Raw genomic sequence first — 21,772 nt, forward strand, 5'->3', positions numbered from 1 at the left:
AAAGTGAAAGTAGAAAACAAACTGAAGGAAGAAAAATACTCCAAAAGTTACAAATGCATTACGATTCGGAAAAATTTGTATCAACATGAACTGATCGAATAAGCTCCAAAATGGGTTTTGCAGTGGAGAGTGGGAAAAATTCTCGCCGGTGGGAAGAGAAGGGAAGACATGGGGTTCAGTTTACACAGATTTTTCTTAATGATTGTTGGAAGAACAAAGAGATTGTGAGGAGATTTAAGGGCAACGACAACAATGACAGAATGTTAAATCTCGAAAGACTAAATGGCCAATTGAGTCTTTAAGCCAGTTCGATCTGCCTGTTAGCTGGTTTCTTGCTTCTTTATGGAAATGGGGTAGAAAGAGTAGAATGATGATATAGTTAACTTTGTTTTTCTCTTTACAAAGTAGCCAATGACTTAAAAGAAAGACATTGCACAACTTGTGACCATTAGAAAATAATATACATAAGAAAGAATAAAAAATAAGCAGAAATTGAAAATGAAATTGGAAGTAGAAAAGAAATGGAAGAAAAATACCCCAAAACTTCAAAATGCAATATGATCATAACAAATTTGTATCATCATGAACAGATCGACCAAACTCCAAAACAGATTTTTGCAGTGGGCTTCCGACTCAAATAAACAGCCTCCATGCTCACCAAAACGTTCCTAAGAAAGGATTCAGCTCCCTACCAACATGCATCACATCCCATAACTTTAATTTCTTCAGAAACAACGTAGTTAACTGAAGGTAAAAAAATCAGAACAAGAACACTAACCAACTTCTTAGGAATCAGCTCCCTACTACCTCCGAATGCGTCGGGTTCGTTCAGGATCAAAAGTTGCGTAGGGAAATCTTCACTCTTGGCTGAAGCAACAATAGCATGTAGAAAGTAGAAGAGTAAAGCTGGTTAGATCAGAATGCATCGGGTTCCTTCGGTATCAGAATTTGCGTAGGAAACTCTTCCCTCTTGGTTGAAGCAACAATTTCCAATAGAAAGTAGAAGAGTTAAACCAGTTAGATAAGAATGCGTCGGGTTCCTTCAGAATCAATACTTGCGTAGGAAACTCTTAACTCTTGGAGGAAGCAAAAATAACATGTAGAAACTCAAAAAGTTAAGTCGGTTAGGTCAAAATGCGTTCGAGTTCCTTCGGAATCAGAATTTTCGTAAGGAACTCTTCACTCTTGGTCGAAGTAGGAATAGCCCGTTGGAAATAGATGAGTTAACACTTCAAAAATACTTCCTATAAAAAGTTATTATATATAGGGACAATCTTCCTTTGTGTTTGGACTGCACCCATGCATTTATAGCACAGGAGCATTCCTTTAGATCACATCGTATCCTTTAGAGATCGCAGTTTGCTACCTTGATTTTCAACTTTTGTCGAGCCCTTTAGAGTTAGTTTGGTTTGAAATAGAGATTGTTGTCTTATGCGATCAAGGTTGTGAAATATCTCACTAGATTTTTTTTAATGGAACATTTGATTAGAGAGTAAGGGTTTTGAGAGGTCTTGGGAGGAGATTGAGACCATTGCTGGTTTAAGGCATTTGTTAGTTAAAAACATTACTTTATCCCGTATATCTAAGACAAGCCAAGCTTATTTTCTTCTTAAAACATACTATAATTAGTCAAACAAAAAAATGTTAATAGTCAAATACATTTTTTATTTGACAATTAATTGTGTTAATTACAACAATAACTATAAAAATTGGTTATCATCCTGTTTTGTTTAAAAATCAAATCAAGAGTTTAACTAAATGGAATGCACTACAATGATGATTCTGCTATTATCAGTAATACACAAACCTTGCATATTGAGTGATGAGGATCTCGAAGATTGACCAGTAGATTATCACTTTCAAAATCAAAGTGCACAATATTCTTTCTGTGCAGGTGTTCCATTCTAAAAGCCGCATCCATAGCAATCAAGAGGCGCTTCCACTTTTCAAGACTCCTGCATCAATTGTATTTATGCTTAATCTAAGGGTGAAGATACATTATACTGCAACTAACTTCTAACAAATTAAATTAAACGTATGAAAAATGAGAACAATTGTTACTTTTCATTCTTCAACAAAGCATTTTTGAGCGAACCATTGGCCATATATTCTGTTACTGTGGCCACAGATCTCCCAGGCCCATCAAGCACGACACCATAAAAAGTACCACATTTGGGTGGTGCAAATCAGCAAACTTAATTGCTTCATTCTAAAAATCTTCTCACTGGTACAATATAAAACAACAAAAAGGACTTGAGTCAAGGAACAAAAAGAAAAATACACGAATAACAAAAGAAAAGAAAAGCCAGTTGCTTAAAATGAACAACCTTGCGATCTTGTTTAGAAGGTTTCCCAGCAAAACACCTCTCATTGATTCGTTTTATAGCAACATCAGTCCCCTCCATTTTCCATGGTAAAAAGTGCCAAAGGTGCCGGACCCCAATTCTCTTAATTCTTCAAGGTCACTATTCTTTATTACCCGAAGGAAAGAAGAAAAAAAAAAAAAAAAGATGTTCGGATGGACAATTTAAACATAAAGTGCAACCTTAAGGTTAAAAATGGAAAACTAAGTATTACCTGCAAGCGGCCAAGGCCTTTTGACATTGGAAAACCAGGATTTGCTTTACCTAAAAGTCTTGTCCTGCCATCGTGGGCAAACATGAAACAAGAATAATTATGGCAAAAAACGTGACATATTCCCGTTGAATAGCCAAATGAATGATGTGTATGTTGCATCTTGTTTTGGAGAATGTTCAGCATTGTATTGGTGTCTTATTTACACTTTGTATAAATCAGTCAGATGTCTTGAATGGTGCTTTTGCATTGCTTTGTTTGCATTCCACTCTCAGATAATGGAAGACAATAAAAATAATCCTCTTGTTTTACTTGTGTTTTAGTATGCTTCCTTTTATCCATTGTTTGGAACTTTCCTTCAAATGGTTGAGCTTCTGGTGTCAAAGTACCATCACATTTGTTGTAATTTATTGAGCTCTTTAGTTATTTTATTACTCTAGTTGAATGGCATAACTTTCGTTTAAATATACATTCAAATCTAATCTTACTTTAACCACTAGTATATGTATGTATACGTGTAAACAAAATCTTGTAATATTGTGTTATCTTATTAACTATGTTGTGAAGTTTATGTAACATTTCACTTGATTGTACTTTTTTTTAAAATAGGACATTTTTTTCATAATTTTTCAAACACAACTAATATCTACTTGGACTCCTTGTACTCCTTGTAAATGGAGTGTATTCTTGATTAACTTAAACACTTAAATTTTTTTACCACACATATCAATTACTAAAATTTCATAATATCAAAATTCAACATATCCATAAGTTAAAAAACATATTTTGTAATAATACTCGAAATTTGGGATGGGTAGTCTGGGTTGTTAGTGTTGTCAGTGTTAGAATACCCCTAGTGGTTTGTGTCAAAAAAGTCTCCTTTTAAAAGTTGAAAGATGCCCTTAAACTTTCGAAAACGGTTCAAAAATACCATTGTCTTTGGTTTTAGATGAAAGTCGCTAAAGTTTTGTTTAAAAAATAATCATCAACTATTGAAAAGTTCTGTTTAAAAAATATTGATGAATTATTGAAAGTTCCATAAATATCCTTTTAAGCTTAAAAAAAATTCAAAAAATGTTCATCGATCCAATTCATACACCTATTTCTTTACACTTATAATAAAAAGCCCATAGAAAGTAGAGAACTTTTCACTCTTGCCTGAAGCTACAATAGCCCGTAGAAAGTAGGAGAGTTAAGCTTGTTAGGTTAGAATGCGTCGGGTTCGTTTGGGATCAAAACTTGCATCAGAACTCTTCACTCACGGTCGAAGCTACAATAGCTGGTAGAAAGTAGGAGAGGTAAGCCTATTAAGTCATAATGCATTGGGTTCTTTCAGGATCAAACTTTCGTAGGAAACTCTTCACTCTCGACCGAAGCCACAATAACTTGTAGAAAGTAGGAAAGATAAGTTGGTCAGGTCAAAATGCGTCGGGTTCCTTCCGTATTAGTATTTGCGTAGGGAACTCTTCACTCTTGGTGAAAGCAACAATTTCCTGTAGAAAGAAGGTGAGTTGAAGCGATTAGATCATAATGCGATGGGTTCCTTCGGGATCAATACTTGCGTAGGGAACTCTTAACTCTTGGTGGAAGCAAAAATAGCCCGTAGAAAGTCGAAGATTTAAGCCAATTAGTTTAGAATGTGTCGAGTTCCTTCGGGTTCAAAATTTTCGTAGGGAACTCTTCACTCTTGGTCGAAGCAACAATGGCCGGTTGAAAGTAGAAGAGTTAAGCCAGTTAGGTCAGAATGCATGTTTGGTTCTTTAGATATCCGAACTTGCACAGGGAAATCTTCACTCATGGTCGAAGCAACAATAACCTGTAGAAAGTAGGAGAGTTAAGCTGGTTAGGTCAGAATGTGTCGGCTTTCTTTGGGATCAGAACTTGTGTCGGGAACTCTTCACTCTCGATTGAAGCCACAATAGCTCGTAGAAAGTAGGAGAATTAAGCCGGTTAGGTTAAAATGCATCGGGTTCTTTGGGATCATAACTTCTTCGACAACTCTTCACTCTCGGCCGAAGCCACAATAGCCCGTAGAAAGTACGGGAGTTAAGCCATTTATGTTAGAATGCATCGGGTTCCTCGAGAATCAGAACTTGCGTAGGAAACTCTTAACTCTTAGTCAAAGCAACAATAACGCATAGAAAGTCGGGGAGTTAAGCCGGTTAGGTCGGTATGCATCGGTTTCTTCGGAATCAAAATTTGCTTAGGGAACTCTTCACTTTTGGCTGAAGCAACAATAGCCCGTAGAAAGTAGGAGAGTTAAGCTGGTTAGGTCGGAATGCGTCGGGTTCACTTCGTATCAAAATTTTCGTAGGGAACTCTTCCCTCCTGGCCAAAGAAATAATTTCATATAGAAAGTAGGAGAGTTAAAGCGGTTAGATCAGAATGTGTCGGGTTCCTTCGGGATCCATACTTGCGTAAGGAACCCTTAACTCTTGGCTGAAGCAAAAAGAGCCTGTACAAAGTCGGATAGTTAAGCCAATTAGGTCAGAAATGCGTCGATTTCCTTCAGGATCAAAATTTTCGTAGGGAACTCTTCACTCTTGGTTGAAGCTTCAATAACCCGTTGGAAGTAAAAGAGTTAAGCCAGTTAGGTGAGAATGCGTTTAGATCTTTCAATATAAGAACTTGCGTAGGGAAATCTTCACTTATGGTCGACGCAACAATAGCCCGTAGGAAGTAGGAGAATTAACTCGGATAGGTCAGACTGCATCGAGTTCCTTTGGGATCAGAACTTGTGTCAGGAACTCTTCACTCTCAGTTGAAGCCACAATAGCCCATAGAAAGTAGGAGAGTTAAGCCGAATATGTTAAAATGCATCGGGTTCCTTCCTGACCAGAAATTTCATGGAACTCTTCACTCTCGGCTAAAGCCACAATAGCCTGTAGAAAGTAGGAGAGTTAAGCCAGTTAGGTCAAAATGCATTTGGTTCCTTCGATATTAGAACTTGCATAGGGAACTCTTAACTCTTGGTCGAAGCAACAATAGCCCATAAAAAGGTTGAGAGTTAAGCCGGTTAGGTCGGAATGCGTCGGGTTCCTTCAGGATCAAAATTTGCGTAGGGAATGCTTTCTTGGCCGAAGCAACAATAACTTGTAGAAAGTAGGAGAGTTAAGCTGGTTAGGTCAAAATGTGTCAGGTTCCTTCAATATCAGAATTTCCATAGGGAACTCTTCCCTCTTGGCCGAAGCAATACTATAGAAAGTAGGAGAGTTAAAGTGGTTAAATCATAATTCATTGGGTTCCATCGGGACCAATACTTTCGTAGGGAACTCTTAACTCTTGGTGGAAGCAAAAATAGCCTGTAGAAAGTAAGAGAATTAAGACGGTTAGGTCAGAATGCATCGAGTTCCTTTGAAATCAGAATTTTCGTAGGGAACTCTTTACTATTGGCCGAAGCAACAATAGCTCGTTGGAAGTAGAAAAGTTAAGCCAGTTGGGTCAGAATGCATTTGGTTCTTTCTTTCGATATCAGAACTTGCATAGGAAAATCTTCACTCATGGTGAAAGCAATAATAGCTCGTAGAAAGTAAGTTAGAGTTAAGCTGGTTAGGTTAGAATGCATCGAGTTCCTTTGGTATCATAACTTGTGTCAGGAACTCTTCCCTCTTAGCTGAAGCCACAATAGCCCATAGAAAGTATGAGAGCTAAGCAAAATAGGTTAAAATGCGTCGGGTTCCTTCCAGATCAGAACTTGTGTTGGGAACTTTTCACCCTCGGTTGAAGCCACAATAGACCATAGAAAGTAGGAGAGTTAAGCCGAATAGGTTAAAATGCATCTAGTTCCCTCGAGATCAGTACTTTCATCAACAACTCTTCACTCTCGACTAAACCCACAATAGCCCGTAGAAAGTAGGAGAGTTAAATCGGTTAGGTCAGAATGCGTCGGGTTCCTTTAGGATCAGAACTTGCTTAGAGAACTCTTCACTCTTGGTCGAAGCCACAATAGCCCGTAGAAAGTAGGGGAGTTAAGACGGTTGGGTCAGAATGCATCGGGTTCCTTCAGAATAAGAACTTGCATATAGAACTCTTAACTCTTGGTCGAGGCAACAATAGGTCGTTGGAAGTAGAAGAGTTAAGCTAGTTCGGTCAAAATGCATTCGGTTCTTTCGATATTAGAACTTGTGTAGGAAAATCTTCACTCACGGCCGAAGCCACAATAGCCCATAAAAAGTAAGAGAGTTAAGCCGATCAGGTTAGAATGCGTCTGGTTCCTTCGTGATCAGAACTTGGTTGTGAACTCTTCACTCTCGACCAAGAAACAATAGCCTGTAGAATGTAGGAGAATTCAGTCGGATAGCTCAGAGTGCGTAGGGTTCCGTCCGGATCAAAACTTTCATAATGAAATCTTCACTTATGGTCGAAGCAACAATAACATGTAGAAAGTAGGAGAGTTAAGCCGATCAGGTTAGAATGCGTCTGGTTCCTTCATGATCAGAACTTGGTTGTGAACTCTTCACTCTCGACCAAGAAACAATAGCCTGTAGAATGTAGGAGAATTAAGTCGGATAGCTCAGAGTGCGTAGGGTTTCGTTCGGATCAAAACTTTCATAATGAAATCTTCACTTATGGTCGAAGCAACAATAACATGTAGAAAGTAGGAGAGTTAAGCCGATTAGGTTAGAATGCGTCGAGTTGCTTTGGGATTAGAACTTGTGTGGAGGAACTCTTCACTCTCGGCCGAAGCCACAATAGCCCGTAGAAAGTAAAAGAGTTAAGCTGGTTTGATTAAAATGAATCGGGTTCTTTTAGAATCAGAACTTGTTCGTGAACTCTTCACTCTCGGCTGAACCTACAGTAGCCCGTAAAATGTAGGAGAGTTAAGCCGAAAAGCTCAAAGTGTGTCAGGTTCCTTCTGAATCAGAAACTTTTATCGGGAACTCTTCACTCTCGGCTAAAGCCACAAATACCCCATAGAAAGTACGAGAGTTAAGTCGTGGTTAGGCAAAAATGCATCGGGTTCCTTCGTGATCAAAACTAGCGTAGAGAACTTTTCACTCTTTGGTCGATAGCCATAATAACCCATAGCATGTAGGAGAGTTAAGCTGGTTAGTTCAGAATGTGTTGGGTTCCTTCGAGATCAGAACTTGTGTGGAGAACTCTTTAATCTTTGTCGAAGCCATAATAACCCATAGAAAGTAGGAGAGTTAAATCGATTAGGTCAGAGTGCATCGGGTTCCCTTCGAGACATGAACGTGCATTAGGTACTCTTCACTCTTGGATGAAGCAATAACAGCCCATAGAAAGTTAGAGAGATAAGTCTATTTAGGTCGCAATACATCAGGTTCCTTCAGAATCAAAGCTTGCGTAGAGAACTCTTCACTCTTGGCTGAAGCAACAATAACCGGGAGAAAGTAGGAGAGTTAAGCTGGTTAGGTTGGAATGCATCAAGTTCTTTACGTATCAGAATTCACATAGGGAACTTTTTACTCTTGGCCAAAGCATCAATTTCTGTAGAAAGTAGGAGAGTTAAAGTGGTTAGGTCAGAATGCGTCGGGTTCCTTCGGGATCGATAGTTGTATAGGTAACTCTTCACTCTTGGCCGAAGCAACAATAGCTAGTTGAAAGTAGAAGAGTTAAGCCAATTAGGTCAGAATGCGTTGGGTTCCTTCGATATCAGAACTTGCGTAGGAAAATATTCACTCACGGCCGAAGCAACAATAGCCTGTAGAATGTAGGAGAGTTAAGCCGATTAGGTCAAAATTCGTTGGGTTCTACGGTATTCAACTTTTCCTTCCTTACACTTCTTTTTTTCTTGTTCATTTTATTGATATAATTTTTACCACAACTCATCAGATAGGAATTGATAACCATTTTCTTTTTTAGAACTGTTTTCTTTTTATTTTAAAAATTAAACATATATACAATGCTTGCACTTTTAAGATTAGTGGCGATTTAAGAAGAATGATGATGGTTCATTCGTGACTTTCATTTGTGGTTCTAGGCCTCTAAAATTTTTTTCAATTACAATACTATGACGTCAAATAACTGTCGCGAAAAGTATTATCCGAAAAGTTTCGCCTTTTCCCGCGCGTTTTTTTTTCCTTTTGTGATAATTTTTTTTCCTCCCTCCATTTTGTGATATAAACAACTGTCGTAGTAGATAATTTTTGTTGTAGTGTTACTACATTTGGAACTTGACAAAAACCTGTTTGCTAGATGATCCCTTATATGACTCAATTTCTTTTTCCTAGTGTTTTTATTCACTTATAAAGTCATTTCAAAACACAATACTATACATTTGATTTGTGAACTTTAGTCACTATGGTTTCTTTACCTATGCATTGCCAAATCAAGCACTATACCATAAAACTTCTAGGACTAACTTATGAATTGATCAATTAAAATGACATGATTTGCACTATAGACGCCTTTTGCACACCACTTAGGTTGGTTTAGCACTATAGTTCTTGTCTTATTTACCATTTTTGGTCGTTAATTCCTTCTTTGTTTTTCAATTTTTGGTAGTTTATGAGTTAAGAAAGCTCACACTTAAGCATTGTTTGATAGTCTTTACAGCCTAAGCACCTCTTGGACACTACATAGGTTGGTTGGCACTATAGTTGATGCACTTGCACACTTGGTTTCCATTTAAGGTCCTTAAGTCCTTTTTGGTCACTTTTTGGTAGGTTATGTGTTGGAAATTGATAAGAAACCCCTAGGCATTGGATCTAAGAATCATGTTAAACAACAAGACTCAAAGAACACAACCCCACTAGCCGCAAAACCAATTTGATTTCAACCCCTAAGATAGGCTACATACAAATTGCTTAGATGATCTAAGAAACCAAGGATCGAACAAAATTAGAAACTCCCATCAATCCTTAATCTTCAAAACACTCCACAAGTAAGGTAGATCAATTCTCACTTGAATGCTTCAAATGTTTGTGCATTCTATCACAACAGACAAGAACAAAATTCTACATTCTAGAATTTTCAGATTTCTTTCATCCCAAATTCTTCTTTTTAAATGTGGAAAAATTACAACCCTATTTATACTAATTAAAATATGAAATGAAAGGTCAAAACATTTAATTTGATAACCTTTCAACTAACATAATAACTAAAAACACATAAACATTATTTCTTAAACATTTAAATTTATGACTTTTGAGTTGCCCAAAATAACTCTTCAACTTCCAAGCATTGCATCTACTCAACTTCTTCATTTGATTCAATCATGATTTCTTGATCCATATCAGGAATGCTCACAGTTAAACATTCTTGGTTTGTCTTTAAACCTTAGGCACCTTTTGGACACTACTTGGGTTGGTCTGGCACTATAGTTGTTGCTTTTGTGCACTTATTTTCATTTTGGGTCGTTAAGTCCTTTTTTCTGACATTTTGGTAGATTTTGAGTTGAGAAAGCTCACACTTAAGCATTCTTTGGTTGTGTTTATATAATAGGCACGTTTTTTAAACTACTTAGGTTTGTTTGGCACTATAATTATTGCACATGCGCACTTGGTTGCCATTTCGGGTCGTTAAGTTATTTTTTCAGATATTTTGGTAGGATATGAGTCGACAAAGCTCACACTTACAAGTTCTTGGGTTGCATTTACAGCTTAGGCACTTTTTGGACACTACTTAGGTATGTTTCGCACTATAGTTGTTTCACTTAGGCACTTGGTTGCCAATTGGGGTCGTTAAGTCTTTTTTTTTTTACATTTTTGTTTGTTATGAGTCGAGAAAGCTCACACTTAAATATTATTTGGTTGCGTTTATAGCTTACGCAACTTTTGGATACTACTTAGGTATGTTTGACATTTTATTTGTTGCTCTTGGGCACATGCTTGCCATTTCGAGTCGTTAAATCATTTTTTCTGACTTATCGGTAGGTTATGAGTCGGGAAAGCTCACACTTAAGCATTCTTTTGGTTGTCTTTAAACCTTAGTCACCTTTTAGACACTAATTAGGTTGTTTTAACAGCATATTTGTTTAACTTACGCACTTGGTTGAAATTTTTGTTCATCAAGTCCTTTTTTGTGATTTTTTGGTAGCTTATGAGTTAAGAAAGCTCACACTTAAGCATTCAATGGTTGCCTTTACAACTTAACACCGTTTGGATAGTAGTTAGGTTGGTTTGACACTATAGTTATTGAATTTGGGCACTTGGTTGCCATTTCGGGTTGTTAAGTCATTTTTTTCTCATTTTTTCGTAGCTTATGAGTTGGAAAAGCTCACAGTTAAGCATTGTTTGGTTGATTTTAAGCCTTATGCACCTTTTGGACACTAGTTAGGTTAGTTTGGCACTATATTTGTTGCACTTGGGCACTTGGTTGCAATTCGAGTCGTTAAGTCCTTTTTTCTAACATTTTGGTAGGTTATAAGTAGAGAAAGTTCACACTGAAGCATTCTTTGATTGCATTTACAACGTAGGCACCTTTTGGACACTACCTAGGTTGGTTTGGCATTATAGCTGTTGCACTTGGACACTTGATTTCCACTTCAGGTCGTTAAGTCCTTTTTCTCACATTTTTTAAAGTTATGATTTGGAAAATCTCACACTTAAGCATTTTTTTTGCTGTCTTTAAACCTTAGGAACCTTTTGGACATTAATAAGGTTTCTTTGGCACCATAGTTGTTGCACTTTGGCACTTGGTTGCAATTTCGGGTTGTTAAGTCCTTTTTTCTAACTTTTGTTAGGTTATGAGTCGGGAAAGCTAACACTTAAGCATTCTTTTGTTTTTCCTTTACAGCTTACGCACCTTGGTTTGGCACTATAGTTGTTGTACCTTGGCATTTGGTTGTCATTCCGGGTTGTTAAATTCTTTTTTCTAACTTTTTAGTTGGTTATGAGTCTAGAAAGCTCACATTTAAGCATTCTTTGGTTTTCTTTAAAGCTTAGGCACCTTTTGGACACTACTTAGGTTTATTTGGCACTATAGTAGTTGCATTTGGGCACTTGGTTGCGATTTTAGGTTGTTCAGACCTTTTTTTCTCACTTTTTGGTAGCTTATGCATTGGAAAAGCTCACAGTTAAGCATCGTTTGGTTGTCTTTAAATCTTAGGCACATTTTGGACACTAGTTAGGTTTGTTTGGCACTATAGTGTTGCATCTGGACACTTGGATGCAATTTGTGTCGTTAAGTCCTTTTTTCTAATATTTGAGTAGGTTATGAGTAGAGAAAGCTAACACTTAAACATTCTTTGTGTTGGAATTTATGTCCTAAAACAGAACAAGAATTCTAACCAACGATAACAAAAAATATCCACCTTAACCCTTGATCCATGCCGTCCATTGGGAGGTACAGCACTGGACATGATTGAGAACTATCGGTTCCACAGCCGCAAGTTTCGACATCGACAAAGATTTTCCAAGGGAAATGAAAATTTTGGAAATGGGTAGTGAAGAAAAATAAGGTTGAAAGGATTTTGTTTGGAGAGTGGACAAAATTATGACCGATGTGGAGAAAAGGGAACATATGGGGTTCGGTTTACAGGGATTTTTCTTAAGGATTGTTGGAAATAACAAAGAGATTGTGAGGAGATTTAAGGGCAACGACAAGAATGGCAGAATGTTAAATCCCAAAAGACTAAATGGCCAATTGAATGTTTAAGTAGATTGATTTGCCTGTTAGCTGTTTTCTTGCTTCTTTACGGAAATGGGGTAGAAAGAGTAGAACGATGACATAGTTCACTTTGTTTTTTCTCTTTACAAAGTAGCCAATGACTTAAAAGAAAGACATTGCACAACAAGACCATTAGAAAATAATATACGTAAGAAAGAATACAACGTAAGCAGAAAAGAAATGGAAGAAAAATACCCCAAAACTTCAAAATGCAATATGATCATAACAAAATTTGTATCATCATGAACAGATCGAACAAACTCCAAAACAGATTTTGCAGTGGGCTTCCGACTCAAATAAACAGCCTCCATGCTTGCCAAATTCCTAAAGGCAGCGCAATTAAGCAGTAACCATCAATTCAAAACAACAGGAAAGACAGAAAGAGTTGCAATGCGTAGTTTACTGTTTCAGATCGCTTTAGAAGGGGACCCTGCAACAAATTCCGACCAGACCCAGAGGCCAGCTGCCGCTTGATCTTCTCCAAACTGTCCCCGACATCTTCCGCTCTCTCCACCAACAACAATCATAAATTAAAAACATGTTGAGCCAACAAAGATACACACCAACAAACTTTTGAACATAGGACCCTCCTAAACTACTCACTTTTGAACATAGGACTTCCTCAACTATCTACTCACTTCTGAACATACAACCTTGATAGAACACTTACGTACTGTTTCTATTATATTGATATTTGAGACTTAAAGTTGCAATAGAAAGAAAATTACAGAGAAATTACAAACAACAAGCAAAGAAACCCTCCTAATCCAAAACAGAAATAAACACAATTCAAAATACTACAATTAAAACCAGAACAATTCTGGCAGGCCCTTCCTTTTACTAAAAACTGCCTGCCCTTTCCCATCTCCCTCTCATCCATTTAACTTCCTGTTTTAGATAACTGTCATCCTTTTGAATAAGTAACTGTGTTGATTACTAACGTGCCTTACTTTCCTTTCTTCTATTATAAGTAAAATAACAATGGTGGTCTAACAGACCTCCTAAACTATCCACTCTAGAGCATGTTAAATCACCAATTCATCCAAAAACTAATGACGTAAATGTAATATTATATCTTCAACGTAAATGTAAATGTAAACTAATGACACTACAAGTGATTTTGAAACTAAGACATTGAAGCAGTCTGTTAGGAAGGGTGATGGAACCAGCAAGAGTGGGGGGAGTTCTTTAAAACAATCAGAGGTCAAGAGAAAGAAGGGATCAGCTAAATCTATTTCTGGAAAAAACGTGAAAAGATTGTCAGGTGATGATGATAAAAAGGAAACCACACCTGTGCTGAAACAGCCTCCAAAAATTGGAAGTAAATCAAAGGATCAAGGCACTCTTGAAATTGGAAGTAAACTTGGTAGCACAGGTCCAAAAATCGCTGGCAAGTCGAAGAATGAATGATGCCGAATCCAACAAGACTAGCAAATCTAGCACATTTTTGAGATTGTCGTATATTCTTAGTTAGGTAGGTTAGCAGCAATTATAGGAGTGTGGCAGTTCTCTTTGTAGTTGTTTGGCGCTATTCATGTCATCTGTGGGAGGTAAATGACCAATAAAAAATAATACGCAATAAAAAAGAATCAGAAAGCAAACAATATGCATTTTTGTTTTCAAATTCTTGGTGAAATCACAATTCAGAAATGAAATTTGGTTCATTCTCCACGATAATATGGTGACCTAAATAACATAAGTTTCAGAGTCATGGGAGATTAAAAGCCTTGCTAATTGCTCAAACTCTGAATGCAAAGGCTTTTCCCATGTGAAGGAACCCAGAGAACCAGCCAAAGCAGCATGCTTCTTCCCAATGCAAGAACATTCAGTGTATCTTCTGATTATGTACTGAATGCAGTAGGAAAAATGATATGAAGTTGTAATTCAAGCTAAGGTTTTGTTGCATAAACCAAAAACTTAAATGGATAAAACACAAAATGCATCCTATTCCCACCTTATGCCTACTACATCGCTAACAATACACTTACTGCAGCACCAAGATACAGCTTGTAGCCAAATTTCAGAAGGAAAAAATATATTCAGATTTCTGCATATCGAGAATTCGGTGAAACGCACCTGAGTTATTTTACTCAACTAATCCACAACAATTTGTGATATGAACACTCTTGGCAGAGGTCCATTGACCCATCACCATCGGCAGCAGCATTAGAAATGAGCTGTTTCCACCAACATATTACTACATTGAACCAAGCAAGGAAGGACCAAAAACAGTGTAAATGGGACGTATGGTTACTCCATTTTCCCTGTTGTTGGGTCCAAAACTACCCATAGCTCATTCCATTTCCTCAACTGCAAACATTGTAATAGAAAAATCAGATTTGCTACAATGAAGGCTCATTGCCATAAAAAATGCTGTCTAATAACAGAAACACAGAAAATAGAAGGCTGATCAAATGTGACCACAATTCTGCATATGCGCACTACAAAACAGTCTGAGAATACTATCACATCGACGACCATATTCATTATAAAAAATATCGATTTTGTTTGGAGTAGTGAACAAAAGTAAGGCTGAAATGATTTTGTTTGGAGAGTGGGGAAAATTCTGGCGAGTGAGGAGAAAAGGGAATACGTGGGGTTCGGTTTACAGGAATTTTTCTTAACGATTGTTGGAAGAACAAAGAGATGTGAGGAGATTTAAGGGTAACGACACAAATGCAGAATGTTAAATCCAAAAAGGCGAAATGGCCAATTGAATATTTAAGGAAGTTTGATCTGCCTGCTAGCTGTTTTCTTGCTTCTTTATAGAAATGTTGCAGAAAGAGTATTAGAACGATGACATAGTGCATAATGTGTTTCTCTTTACAAAGTAACCAATGACTTACAAGAAAGACACCACACAACAAATGACCATTGGAAAACAATATACATATGAAAAACTAAAAAATTTGCAGAAATTGAAAATGAAACTGGAAGTAGAAAAGAAATGGAAAGAAAAATACCCTAAAAGTTGCAAGTGCAATAGGATCATAACAGATTGGTATCATCACGAACAGATCGAACAAACTCCAAAACAGATTTTGCAGTGGGCGTCCAACTAAAATAAACAGCATCCATGCTCGCCAAAACGTTCCTAAGAAGTGACACCATTTCACAACAAGTAGCCAATGACTTAAAAGAAAGCTATTGCACAACAAGTGACCATTAGAAAATAATATACAGAAGAAAGAATAAAAAGATAAGCAGAAATTGGAAGAAGAAAAGAAATGGAAGAAAAATACCCCAAAACTTCAAAATGCAGTATGATCATAACAAATTTGTATCATCATGGACAGATCGAACAAACTCCAAAACAGATTTTGCAGCAGGCTTCCAACTCAAATAAACAGCCTCCATGCTCCCCAAAACGTTCCTAAGAAAGGATTCAGCTCCCTACCAATAAATTTTAAAGTATATGTAAATTTTAGATATTAAGTAAAAAAGAGAATATGTAAGTTGAATTTTAATCGGTAAGAATATGGATGTCTAGAAACAAATTTTTAATTTTTTAAAAGTTGATTGATAATTATTTGATTTCTTTAAATTCAACAACAACATAAAATTCGATAAGAGAAGGTTGTCACATGCTTGAGTATGTGTTGAATCAAATATGGACTCTCGGGCAAGGGTGTATCTTGGCCATATAATTTCGGGCAAGGGTGTAGAGGTTGATCCCGAGAAAATTAGATCTATCAAAGAATGGCCCGTGCCCACTAATGTCCGTGAAGTTCGTGGATTTCTTGGGTTGACAGGATATTATCGAAGATTTGTAATGAATTATGGAAGTGTGGCTGCTCCTTTGACTCAACTATTGAAGAAAGGAGCATATGAATGGACTGTTGCAGCTGCTGAAGCTTTTGAGAATTTAAAGATGGCTACGATGACTCTCCCAAACTTAGCACTGCCAAATTTTTCCTTACCATTTGAAATAGAGACCGATGCTTCTGGATACGGGGTAGGTGCTGTCTTAATTCAAAATCATCGGCCAATTGCTTATTTTGAGCCAGACATTAGCTATGAGGGATCGTGCTAAACCAGTTTATGAACGGGAATTAATGGCTGTAGTTTTGGCTGTGCAACGCTGTAGACCTTATCTTTTGGGCAAGAGGTTTGTAGTGAAAACTGATCAACGATCATTGAAACTTTTATTGGAACAAAGGGTTATCCAACCTCAACATCAGAGGTGGATTGCTAAGCTTCTTGGCTACAATTTTGATGTCGTGTATAAACCGGGACTAGAAAACAAAGCAGCAGATGCCTTGTCTCGTGTCCCTCCTACTGCCCAACTTAATCAACTTACTGTTGAGATCAGTTAAATTGGCAGTCCCCAACACTGAAGTTGACCCTAAATTAGTCCCAGAAATTAATGGGATGGATCTGAATTTCTTGTTCAATGATGAAGATATTCTCCCTATTAAAATTCCCCTGGATTTGCCTAAAGATTTAGTGTCTATAGTCGGTGATTGTGGAATCATTCTGGCTTAAATTAGATGTGCAACTGCCTTTTCCTCCTCCCAGTCATTATTAAGGTTGTCTTCTGGAACACTAAGGGTTTGAACGACTCCTCTAAACGTGCAGCACTTAAAAAATTCATCAACAATTGTAGTCATGATTCAAGAATCTAAGAAGGACACCTTGAACTCGGCTTTTATAAAATCATTGTGGAGTTCTAAGGATATTGGCTGGGATTATGTGGCTTCTGTTGGATCTTCTGGGGAATTCTTACCATGTGGGACAGCAGTAAAATATCTGTAACAGAGGTCATTAAAAGACGCCTCTCTTAGTCAATCAAATGCCTCACTTTGTGCAAAAAGGTTTGTTGGATCACAAATGTCTATGGCCCTTGTGGTTGCAGAGAAAGGAAATTGGTTTGGCCCGAATTGTCTTCCTTGGCTGATTGTTCGGCCGTGGCCTGGTGCATAGGTGGGGATTTTAATATCACTCGTTGGGCCCGGGAAAGATTTCCTTTTGGCAGAAGTACTAGAGGAATGTCATTATTCAATAAGTTTATTCACATGGTTTCTCTCATGGAAATTCCATTGCAAAATGGAAGGTTCACTTGGTCTAGAGACGGTAATTCTCCTTGAAGATCATTATTAGACAGATTCTTCATAAATCAGATGTGGGATGTTTGTTTTGAAAATTCTCGGGTTTCTCGAAAAGCACGCATCTTCTCGGATCACTTTCCTTTATTCTTGGAGGCTGGTTCTTTTCTTTGGGGTCCCTCTCCTTTTCGGTTTTGTAACAGCTGGTTGGTGTCCAGTGATTCTAATCAGATTATTGTTGAAACAGTGAGCAACTCTAACTTCCAGGGATGGGCTGGTTTCATTCTTCATGAGCAGTTGAGATCAGTTAAATTGGCAGTAAAAGCTTGGAATATTGCTGCGCAAGCTAAGGTAAAAAAAAAACAGAGAAATCCTTGATGTCAAAATTAGAAAAATATGATTCTGTGGCTGAGTTGATTGGATTAAATCAAGAAGAGTTGAATTCTAGAGTTGCTTTGCAAGCGGAATTACTTAGTATTTATCAAAACGAAGAGCGTAATTTTATTCAGAAGAGTAAACTCAATTGGCTTTCTTCGGGTGATGAGAATACGGGCTTCTTCCACCGGTTTCTAAATGCGAAAAAAAGAAGGAACCTCATAACTGAATTAAAAAAATGATGATGGGGTTGTCTCGACTTCATTCCGCGACATTGAAAGGCTTGTGCTGGAATTTTTTGAGTCACTTTATACCAGAATTCCGGGGGACAGATTCATCCCTATTAACAGTAATTGGTCTTGTGTTTCCTCAATTCAGAATGAGGCTCTTGTTACCCAATTTTCAGTGGAGGAGATCTTTAAGGCATTAAAGGCACTTGGCAACAATAAAGCTCCGAGCCCGGATGGCTTCACAGTGAAGTTCCTAATCACCCAATGGTCTATTTTCAAGGATATCTTCAAATCACTAATGTCTGATTTCCACAGAAATGGAAGATTAGATGCTTGCATCCAAGAAAACTTCATTTGTTTAGTGCAGAAAAAAGAGAATGTGACTCTAGTCAAGGATTTCCGTCCAATCAGCCTTACTACGTTAGCATACAAGGTTGTTGCAAAGGTTTTATCTGAACGTCTAAAACAAGTTATGGATGCAATTATAAGCCCCACTCAAAGCGCCTTTATTGAAGGTAGGCAAATTCTTGACCCAATATTAATTGCTAACGAGGCCGTGGAAGATTATAGGGCAAAACGGAAAAAAGGATGAATTTTAAAACTTGACTTGGAAAAAGCCTTCGATAGGGTGAATTGGAACTTTTTAGACAAAAATTTATCTTTGAAAAAGTTTAGTTCAAAATGGATATCATGGATAATGGGCTACCTAAAAAATCCAAAGTATTCAGTCTTCATCAATGGTAAGCCTAGAGGCCGGATAACAGCATCTAGAGGTATCCGCCAAGGGGACCCCCTCTCCCCCTTTTTATTCCTCCTAGTAAGTGAGGTTTTAGGAGAAATCATAAACAAGCTTCATATTAACAGCCAGTTTGAAGGTTTCCTTGTTGGCAAAGACTTGATCCACCTCCCTTTGCTTCAATTTGTCGATGATACTCTTCTCTTTTTATTCCAGCTTCCGATTATATATTTAGGTCTCCCTTTGGGAGGCTACCCTCGACAAAAGTCTTTTTGGCAACCAGTCATTGATCGAATTCACAAGAAACTTGAAAGGTGGAAAAGATATAACATCTCTAGAGGCGGAAGACAAACCTTATGCAACTCAGTTCTGGTTAGCCTTCCTACATACTACCTATTTTATTTTCTGTACCTGAAAATGTGGCTGCCTCTTTGTTAAAGTGAGTTTTCGGAGTGAAGGAAAAGGTCTGCAATACTCCTTGAAAGACAGGGGAAGCAGAAGATTGGTGTTCTATATTCTGGTTTGCTTATTAGTATTTTGTTGTTCGGAATTTTGGATTAGGAGGTTTTCTTTGTTTGATGTTTGTGAATTATATGTAACGTGACTCATTTTCTGAGGTTCACGGTTTGCTTATGTTGTAAGTTGTGTTTGAATTGTCAATATAATAGAAACACTACATCAGTGTTCTATCATGATGTCATCCTTGGAATGCAATGGCTGCACACGTTGGGGTAACTGAAGTGGATTGGTGGAAACTCACTTTAACTTTCATACAAAATGAAAAGAATGTTGTTATAAGGGGTGACCCGAGTTTGACAAAGACTAGAGTGAGTCTGTAACACATGATGGAGACATGGACACCATCTGATTACGATTTCTTGACAAAATGTCGAGCTATGGAGGGAGGAATGACATTTACCGAACTATATGGAAGGAAAGATGGGAAGTGCTTGTTAGTTGGAAAGGAATACCACCTCATGAGGCTACATGGGAGAATTGTGATGATGTTACACAAAAGCTTCCTCATTTCCCACCTTGTGAACAAGGTGTCTTTGGAGAGGGAGAGTAATTATAGACCACCAATTGCAATACAATATAGCAGAAGAAAGACAAGTGGAATTGCACGTGCACAGGTGATGGAATTGGAGGAAGTGGAAACCACCTTAGTGGGGACAACAGTTAGTTACAGGGAGGAGGTTAAAAGGGAGAGATGGAAGGAAAGATGGGGGTTGGTTAATCAGTTTCTGGAAGTTGAGGGGCTGTATTTTCTGGAGAGCAGAATTACAGAAGTTGTTCAGTTACTTTAATCTTAGAAAGTGTTTTCCATTATCGTAAACTACTTTTGATGTTTGAATGTTTTATTTTGTACTTGGTTATTGTCTGTAATAGTACTTATTTGTTCTGTGTTTTCAAGACTGGTTTGAGTATTGTATTCTGTAATAGTTTGGTTGCTTAATGAACAAATAAGAACCATTACTTTGTGTTCTATCAGCTTCTCAATCAAGCATTCACATCTCAATAAGGTATCATACATGCAATCAAACAATCACAACATACATACCATTTACTCAAAACGACCTAAAACATGCTCAAAACGTGTCTAAGTTTCACTTGAACTTTCAAAACGACCTAAAACAGCTTACGTGTAGGTTCGTAACTCATAACCTACGAAAAAAGTTCAAACATTGTGAAAAAAGCACTACAAGACCCAAAATGGCAACCAAGTGTGTAAGTGCAACAAACTTAATTCAAACCAACCTAAAACGTGCTCAAAACGTGTCTAGGTATTACTTGAGTTTTCAAAACGACCTAGCAAATCCTAAGTGTAAGTTCGTAACTCATAATCTACCAAAAAGGTTGAAAAAAGCATTTCAAGACCAAAAATGACAACCATGTGTGTAAGTGCAACAAACTCAATCTAACCTAAAATGAATTCAAAACGTGTGTAAGTATCACTTGAATTTTCAAAACGACCAAGCAATGCTTAAGTGTAAGTTTGTAACTCACAACCTACCAAAATTTCAAAATGTGTGAAAAAAGTACTTCAAGACCCAACATGTCAATCAAATGTGTTTTAAACTTAGTTTCAAACCAACCTAAAACGAGTTCAAAACGTGTCTAAGTTTCACTTGAACTTTCAAAACGACCTAAAACAGCTTACTTGTAGATTCATAACTCATAACTTACGAAAAAAGTTCAAATAGTGTGAAAAAAGCACTACAAGACCCTAAATGGCAACCAAGTGTGTAAGTGCAACAAACTTAGTTTCAAACCAACCTAAAACGTGCTCAAAATGTGTCTAGGTATTACTTGAGTTTTCAAAACGACCTAGCAAATCCTAAGTGTAAGTTCGTAACTCATAATCTACCAAAAAGGTTGAAAAAAGCATTTCAAGACCAAAAATGACAACCATGTGTGTAAGTGCAACAAACTCAATCTAACCTAAAATGAATTCAAAACGTGTGTAAGTATCACTTGAATTTTCAAAACGACCAAGCAATGCTTAAGTGTAAGTTTGTAACTCACAACCTACCAAAATTTCAAAATGCGTGAAAAAAGTACTTCAAGACCCAACATGTCAATCAAATGTGTTTTAAACTTAGTTTCAAACCAACCTAAAACGAGTTCAAAACGTGTCTAAGTTTCACTTGAACTTTCAAAACGACCTAAAACAGCTTACTTGTAGATTCATAACTCATAACTTACGAAAAAAGTTCAAATAGTGTGAAAAAAGCACTACAAGACCCTAAATGGCAACCAAGTGTGTAAGTGCAACAAACTTAGTTTCAAACCAACCTAAAACGTGCTCAAAACGTGTCTAGGTATTACTTGAGTTTTCAAAACGACCTAGCAAATCCTAAGTGTAAGTTCGTAACTCATAATCTACCAAAAAGGTTGAAAAAAGCATTTTCAAGACCAAAAATGACAACCAAGTGCAACAAACTCAATCTAACCTAAAATGTATTCAAAACGTGTGTAAGTATCACTTGAATTTTCAAAACGACCAAGCAATGCTTAAGTGTAAGTTTGTAACTCACAAGCTACCAAAATTTCAAAAAGTATGAAAAAAGTACTTCAAGACCCAACATGTCAACCAAATGTGTGTAAAACTTAGTTTCAAACCAACCTAAAACGAGTTCAAAACGTGTCTAAGTTTCACTTGAACTTTCAAAACGACGACCTAACAACGCTTAAGTGTAAAGTTTATAACTCATAACTTACCAAAAATTTTCAAAAAG

At 37.2% G+C, this 21,772-nt stretch overlaps 1 long non-coding RNA gene across 1 annotated transcript; it reads right to left on the reverse strand.

Moving 5' to 3' along the window:
- Positions 1-719: 719 nt before the first annotated feature.
- On the reverse strand, positions 720-13,451 carry LOC116403726. The gene is made up of 6 exons (XR_004216557.1): positions 12,551-13,451; positions 2,578-2,641; positions 2,328-2,470; positions 2,062-2,224; positions 1,808-1,955; positions 720-867 (listed from the first exon to the last, which is right to left on the reverse strand). It is a non-coding gene; the product is annotated as an uncharacterized LOC116403726 (long non-coding RNA).
- Between the last annotated feature and the right edge of the window lie 8,321 nt (positions 13,452-21,772).

Source organism: Cucumis sativus, chromosome 5 (genome assembly GCF_000004075.3).
Source record: "Cucumis sativus cultivar 9930 chromosome 5, Cucumber_9930_V3, whole genome shotgun sequence".
In the NCBI taxonomy this organism is placed as follows: domain Eukaryota; kingdom Viridiplantae; phylum Streptophyta; class Magnoliopsida; order Cucurbitales; family Cucurbitaceae; genus Cucumis; species Cucumis sativus.